The sequence below is a fragment of the Cynocephalus volans genome, chromosome 7 (genome assembly GCF_027409185.1).
Source record: "Cynocephalus volans isolate mCynVol1 chromosome 7, mCynVol1.pri, whole genome shotgun sequence".
NCBI lineage: Eukaryota > Metazoa > Chordata > Mammalia > Dermoptera > Cynocephalidae > Cynocephalus > Cynocephalus volans.
The window spans coordinates 94,375,227-94,382,261 of record NC_084466.1 but is presented as its reverse complement, the minus strand read 5'-3'; positions in this window follow the sequence as shown (position 1 = coordinate 94,382,261).

Here is a 7,035-nt window from a genome sequence, read left to right as displayed (position 1 = left end):
TTTGTTTGTTTTAACTTCCTTTGGCCATTTGTTATCAGAATTCCCTTCGTATTTGTTGGAAAGCAGGGCCTGCTTCCAACTACAGAAGCTGAAGGGGACATGTCTTCCTCTTCCCTGCCCTGGCAGTTTGAGGCTCCACCAACAGGATGCCCTGCCTGGGTCTCTGACTTTCAAGGGGTGAGCACAGGATTGCGGATAGTTTGGAAACCCTTCGCAGCAGCAGCAGAGATTATGAGAGCCCTGTAGAACTACTGAGCCCAATGCACCAGCATTGACTGTGTAGGGGAGGCAGAGTGGGGAAGACAGTTGCTGCCACGTCCAGTGTGATAATGGCAGCCCCTCAGGCAGTGGCCTAACTAGACTGTTCCAGTAGCATGTATCTCCATTTCCCAGCCAGTGTTGGTTGCTTTCCATTTCCCAAGTCTTAGTCTCCCGTCTTCTCACTGCTTCCGTGAACTTTCTGATATCCTTCTGACAGATTCCTTTTCTGCTTGCATTAGCCAGAGCCAACTGCTGTCACTCACAGCCAACAATATCAACTGACTTGTCATTGCCTGGTTTTTTGGGTGGCTTCTGAACAGGCCTGTTGGTGATTACATCATAGTTGTGCTCATGGGCTCCTTACACTGGGTACCATTGTGGGACCCCAACATCAAACAGCCTGGCTGAATTCCTCCAACACAGCCAGGTAATGATTTCAATGGAATAACTGGCAAATTCAGTAATGAGAACTAGTCATGCCAGAATTGAGTGAGAGGAACGTACTTAATGGTTTTATCGAGTGCCTACTGTGTCCTGGATGCTATTCTAGGTAGCTTCACAGCAATACCTTATTCACCTTTAACCCAAGCCCAGTGAGGAAAGAATTGTTTTCCACATCTGGTTTAAGAATGTACAGAATTTCTCCCCTTTACTTCTAGCTTTCTCCTCCCACAAGCCTGGATGGCACTTACTATGTCTGATTAAGGTTTCTAAAGCATCGAAGGACATTGTCAAGATCGACCACCTTAGGTGACAATCACCTCTGATTCTTTTCAACAGAGCTTAAGAGCTTAAGTGCCTAGTACCTTGGGATGCTCAAATAATGTCTGTGGAGTGCAATCAGTGGCACGGGAACACCTTAGGCTACATTTCCCCAGGAAGGTGGTGGCCTGGAGTATATAAGGCCTGCATGAGTGTCAGGGCCCACATCAGGGAAGAAGGTTTTCAGAAGGTTTTCCCTCCACACTGCACCACACTTTCCCCAGCCCCCAACCCTGGTCAAGATACTTCATGTCTCTGGGCTCAGTGTTTCTTCTTTTCTCTTTCTGTCTCTATCCCTACTTCTCTTCCTCTCCCCACACCTTTTACAAAGCACTGGACACAAATGATGTCCTATTTTTATTCCCTGCAGGGTCTATCACGTACATCAATGATATTCAATGTTAGTTATATAAACACATTTTCAAAGATTTTTCTTCCTCAGTTCCCACCTTTGTGACTGAACATTCTGTCCTCCAGGGCCATTCACTATGCAGATATTTGGCGATATTCTCATATGCAGTTTCACTTGAGGACCCGAAGAAGTTGTCGTGTTCTCGATCTCTCTGCCCTACTTCTTCAGAAGGAAAGGGAGTCTTTGCACCACCCACTGGTGGGGGACCAGCCTCTTCAGCAGGGATGAGGGGGTGTGGGGGTGAGAAGTGGCAGCAGGGGTCTGAGGAACTGGCTGATGTGGGGAGGGGGCATCTGCCAGGCCCAGGAAAGGGGTGTGTAAGGGGGGTGGGTCTGCCAGACTGGTGGGGGAGGTTAGTAGGGGGGTTCTGGTGGGGATCGGCTCTGTCAGAGGACTGGCATCATCTTCGACCCCCCTTCCCCCTCAATGATAATTAGCCCCCAAGTTGTGTGGACTGATTCTCACTCTGAAATAGGAGCTCCACGAGCACTTATGAATGAATGAGCGAGCTACTTCCTGCGGAGTTCAAGAGTAAAAGGAATTAGTAAACATGCCAAAATGAGGCGGGCAGTCATAGGAACCAAATGAAGATCAGCCCAAAATGTCACAAAGATAAAAGTAGGGGAACAAGGGCTACTAGGAAGGATGGCGTTCCACCCTCCCCAGGATGCTTCTGCCCCAGCCTCAGTCCTTCTCCTCTCCCACCTAAACTCCTCCTAAGGTGTCTTCTCCCTGCTCCACCTTCCCAAACACTACTTTGATTGGACCCCGTGTTGCCTCAAATCTTCACGGAAGACTCATTCGCTACCAAAAAGCATTTCACTTGCCTTTCTCTCCTTCAATCTTCTTACCGTCCAAGCTCCCTTTCCAGTGTCCCTGAGAACCAGCCATCCAGCCAGCCTGGGGTTTTCCCCCTCCTACCAACACCCTCCTCAGGCCCGTCTTTGCTTATGGGGATCCCTCCTGTACCATCCAGCTTAGGGCTCAGCACCTCCTACCCTGCCCTGGCCTCCGTCAGAGTAGAGCCTGGTGATTCAGCATGTGGGAGGTTCTGGGGTTCCACCACTTGGTTCCAAAGAACAGCACTACCACATTAACTGCATGTGTGACCTGAAGTAAAGTTCTTAACCTCTCTGAAGTTTCAATTTCTTCCTCTGCAAAATGGATGTAGTAATGGTCCCTACATCTTATGGTCGGTGAGTAAATTAAATGAGACAATGCATGTGCCTGGCACATAAAAAGTGCTCAAATTGGTTATTATTACTAATATTATTATTATGATCCCCCTGTGTTATTTCTTACCTCTGAACCCCTGGAGTACTGTCTGTGCCACTAATCTGGTACTTAGTTATCTACTAATTGATGATATCTTTTATTAGCTATCTAAATTTGTATTGTTTAACTGTGTGTGTGTGTGTGTGTTCAAATTTCCAATGAGATCTTAAGCTCCTCCAGGCCTGAACCAGATTCCTTCTTTATATTCTCAACACAGAGTAGCAGAGGGCTACATAAAGAGCAGGCACTAATGAATGAACACTTACTAAAAGAAGTAATAAAACATCCAATACCTGTTTAGTCCTTTCACAATCACAATCTCCCTTAATCCTCACAACAATTCCATGAGGCGTATATTGCTATCCCTATTTTACAGATGAGGAAACTGAGGTTCGCAGAGAGGAGGTCACTTGCTCAAGTTCCGAAGGTCAGCACTCTTTACAGCCTCACAACAGTCTCCTTCAGCTTTCAGAAATTCTGGTAATGACTACCCTTCTTGCTCTATTGACCCAAACACACCTTCTCTGCTAGCTCAATCCAGCATTCCTACCAGCCCTAACATTCTTTCCATGTGCTTATGGGAAGAGATGTTGAAGAGATATCATTCAATAAAAAAAGCCTGTTATGAAACAGCGGGAACAGGCCCACACCCACAGTAAATATGTATCGCCCAGAAACCAGGCTGCAAGGGCAACAATGGGACCACTGGTCATCTTAGGGGTCATTGGTGATTTTAACTTTTTTTTTTGCTCACCTGTACTTTCTACTACAAATATTTATTACCTTTATAAATAGAGAAAAAACAATACAAGTTTGGTTTGCTTACCTGTTTAACAGAGACGATGATGCAGATACCCAGTTGTCTTTTCCTAAAAAATGCTCCCGAATCGAGGCAGCCTCTTTTCTCTCCCTCCCTCCCTCCCTCCCTGCTCTGAGCCAGGTGGGCAGAAACCCATCCCTGGCACTTATTAGTCACAAGTTTGAAATGCAGGGGTGGGTTGGAGAGGGAGAAGTGATCAGTGTGGGGTGGGAATTTGGGGATTCTTTTATCCCCTGCATCTCAAAGGCTGACAGGCTCTTGAGGGGTGGAAATGACTGGTAATTAGTGAAACTTCTCTGCTGCACACACTAAAGACATGCTTCACAGTCTCTGTGACCTCTGCCGCCCGGTGAGGCTTTGTTATGTAGATGCTCTTAATTGGGTGAGTCACTTACTGCAAACAGCTTTGGGAGAGAGCATTGTGGGCTGTGTTTCAGGGAGGCTTCCTACCAGGGGTTCTAACTCAGGAATTAGGGGGGCTGGCAAAACAGCCTCTAAGTAACTCCACTCCCACCCATAGAAGTGAGAAATTGTCCCCATGGCCTGGAAGTCAGCACGGTGAGATTTTAGGGCATCTTTAGTGTAGAGTGTTCAGCTATGGCCTTCCTCCTTCTCCTCCTTTCTCTCTCTCCCTCTCCTTCCCAGTTTATTGATTATTCTGGGCAAGGCTGGGAATATTTTGAGATATAAATTAGGTTCCCTTATTCAAGGAGCTGACCACCTAGCTGGGAAGTCAGGAACAGAAATGTACATGCCACCAAACAGTAGCATCAGTGTCAGGAACGGGAAGAGGCACTCAATATTTCAGACCCTGGAGCAGTCGCTGGAGGCTGGGCTGTTGGGGAGAGCAGGACTTGGAAGGGTTTTGGGAGAGGGGTTCCCAGGATGTGGAACAAAGGCATCATCAGGTCACTGTCACACCCAAAGTCATGGCCCCCCACCACCCTGAGCATGTCTCAGATGTCAGAGGCACAGAGCGCAGTGTGGGAATGACTCACTGGGTCCTTGAACATGTGCTGTTGGTCCCAGAGGGTCCCATCTATTGCTTCCTCTAGAGAAGGGTGCAATGCATGAAGATTTTTAAAATGGATCATGTCCGGAACAGAACTCATTCTCCACTCCACCTCCAGTATTTTGATGAATGGCACATCTTGGCTCCTCCATCTTCTGCTCCCAAACAGAAATCAAGTCAAAGCAATTGGGCTGCAATCTCTTTGCAATCATGCCCTCCTTTACATCCCTGTTCCTGCTCTCTCCTTTCAGGCCCTCACCACCCTTCATGGGGGTGTGGGGAGTAGGGTGCACTTTCGGAGCCTGTGAAGACGTTTTCCTGGCCCTACTATCCCCTTCCAATGCATTCTCCCCAAAACTCTCAGACTGATCGCTCTAAAATGCAAATGGAATCATTTCACTCCCATTGTTCTCTAGCGAGGCCTATACAGCTCTTTACCATCTGGCCCCTGGCTACCTCTTTTGCTGTCCACATTGTCAAGGTCACCAATGATCCCCATGTTGTTAAAGCTGATGTTAATTCTCAGTCCTCAATTTACCTAGCCTTAAGCAGCACTGAGGCAGTTGATCACTTCCTCTTCCTTTCAGTCCTTGACTTTTTATTTATAAAATTTTGAAACTTATGAAAAAACTTAAAGAATGGGACAATGAACACCCAGCATCCTTCACCCAGACTCAACAGCTGTTGACACTTTGCCATATTGATGCTCTGTCTGTCTGTCTGTCTCTCTCTCTCTCTCACTCACACACATACAGACAATTTCTTTTTTCTTTTTTCGGAACCATTTGAAAGCTATAGGCATCTTGATATCTACCCCTAATTTCTTCAGTCTGTGTCTCCTAAGGAAAAGGATATTCTCTTATAAAAACACAATACAATTAGCACAACAAAGAAAAGTAATGTTAGTTCAATATCATCAAACAGTTCACATTTAAATGTTTCTAGTTGTCCCTAAAATGTCTTTTTAGATGTTCCCCCCCCCAGTTTCAGTATCCAATAAATGATCATGTATTGTACTTGGTTGCTATGTTTCTTTAGTCCATTTTTATCTAGGACACTCCCTGTAGCCTTTTTTCCCACCGTATTGACGTTTTGTACAATCTAGACTACTTGTCTTGTAAAATGTTCCACCTTCTGGATTTGTATCTTTCCTCATGAGTGGATTCTGGTTAAACATTTGTGGCAAGAATAGCATGCAGGCGGTGTGTCCTTCCCATGAAGCACATCAGAGGCCCGTAATGTCAGATTCTGTCACTCTTGGAGGGGATAAGTCTGAGCTCTTGGTTGAGGTTGTGACCACCAGCTCTCTCGACTGTAAAGGAACATTCTCTAGTTTGAAATTTATAGGTTAACTGTGGGATGATACTTTGAGACCATGAGAACGTCCTATTTATTCACTCAATGCTTTCAACAACCCCTGATGATCCTTGGCTGAATTGGTGGTTGCACTGGGGACCCCATCTGTTTTGATCACTTTACTTGGTTCCCAAGGCCTAGCTTGCCTCGGTTTCTCCTCACCTCTCCAGCTGCCCCTTCCCAGTCTCTTTGTGGTTCCTCCCACTCTCTTTGACCTCTAATTGTCAGAGTGCTCTGGGGTCCAATCTTCACATCTTTTTCTTTCTGTCTTGTGGCTTTATATGCCATCTGAAAGCTGGGGGCTCCTAAATTCCTAACTCTAGTCTGGACCTGTCTCCTGAACTCCACATTCATGTGTCCAACGGCCTTTTCAACATCTCTATTTGTAAGCTCAAGGCCATTTCAAACTTATCAGGTCCCAAAATGACATACCTCCTCCCCAATTTTCTAATCCATCTCAGTATGACAACTCCATCTTTTCAGTTTCTTGGGCCAAAACCTTGGAGTTACCTTGACTCCTGTGTTTCTTACACTTTTCATCAGAAAATCCTGTTCATGCCATCTTCAATTACATCCAGGCACCGTTCACTATCTTCAGGATTCTTACAACAACCTGCTTCTGTCCTTCCTTTTTAACACAGCAGCCAGAGCAGTCTTTGTGAGTCAGCTCATGCCCACCCTCTGCTCAAGGCTCCCTGTCTCACTTGGAGCACAAACCCAAGTCCTAACCTCAGCCTATCTGGCTGTACGTGATCTGCCTCCCCTATACTCCATCCTGTGACTTCACTCTCTCCCTCACTCACTCCAGCCACTCTGATGTGCTCCAAATTTGCCAGGCACCTTCCTGCCTCGGGACCTCTGCATTCACTGTTCCTGTTGCTGGGAACATTTTCCCCCTAGATGTCCTCTTGGTTGTCCTTCACTTCCTGCAGTTCTCAGCTTCAATGTCACTTTCTCAGTGGGCCTTTCCTGATCACACTATCCATCCCTGACACTTCTATTCCCCTTCTCTGTTGTGTTGTTCTACACAGCACTTATCTCCACATGACAATCTGTATTTACTGTTTATTATCTATCTCCCCACTGAAAGTAAGCCCCACAAGGGTAGAATCTTTTTCTTTACTGCTCTGTCCCTGG